Consider the following 1,092-nt stretch of genomic DNA (forward strand, 5'->3'; position numbering starts at 1 on the left):
TTTTTCTGTGATTTCAGGTATTTTCTGGCTGAAATTGAGGGACCTGAGCAAAAATCTGATTCAGAGGCTGAAAAGGACTGCAGATGCTGTTAGATTCTGACCTCCCTGCACTAGAAGTGGATTATCTGGAGCTACAGAAGCCTAATTAGCGCGCTCTCAACTGTGTTGGAAAGTATACATCCTGGGCTTTCCAACAATGTATAATAGTTTATACTTTTTTCGAGATTTGATGGCCCAAACAGGTGTTCCAAGTCAGCTCAAGAATTCTGGCGTAAAACGCCGGAACTGGCACAAGAATGGGAGTTAAACGCCCAAACTGGCACAAAAGCTGGCGTTTAACTCCAAGAAGAGCCTCTACACGAAAATGCTTCAATGTTCAGCCTTTTTATGTCATTTACTCATCTTTGTAAATCCTAAGCTACTAGTTCTCTACAAATAGGACCTTTTGCTATTGTATTAGACATCTTGGTAGCTATCTTTGAGTAGTCTTATGCTATCTTAGATCATGGGGGCTGGCCTCTCGGCCATGCCTAGACCTTGTTCCTATGTATTGTCAACGGTGGAGTTTCTACACACCATAGATTAAGGTGTGGAGCTCTGCTGTACCTCGAGTATTAATGCAATTACTATTGTTCTTCTATTCAATTCAGCTTATTCTTGTTCTAAGATATCACTTGTTCCTCAACTTGATGAATGTGATGATCCGTGACACTCATCATCATTCTCACCTATGAACGTGTGCCTGACAACCACCTCCGTTCTACCTTAGTTGAGTGGATATCTCTTGGATCCCTTAATCGGAATCTTCGTGTTATAAGCTAGAATTGATGGCGGCATTCAAGAGAATCCGGAAGGTCTAAACCTTGTCTATGGTATTCTGAGTAGGATTCAAGGATTGAATGACTGTGATGAGCTTTAAACTCGCGATTGTGGGGCGTTAGTGACAGACGCAAAAGAATCACTGGATTCTATTCCGACATGATCGAGAACCGACAGCTGAATACCCGTACTGTGACAGAGCGCGTTGAACATTTTCACTGAGAGGACGGGACTGTAGCCATTGACAACGGTGATGCCCAACATACAGCTTGC

Source organism: Arachis duranensis, chromosome 3, assembly GCF_000817695.3.
Source record: "Arachis duranensis cultivar V14167 chromosome 3, aradu.V14167.gnm2.J7QH, whole genome shotgun sequence".
NCBI lineage: Eukaryota > Viridiplantae > Streptophyta > Magnoliopsida > Fabales > Fabaceae > Arachis > Arachis duranensis.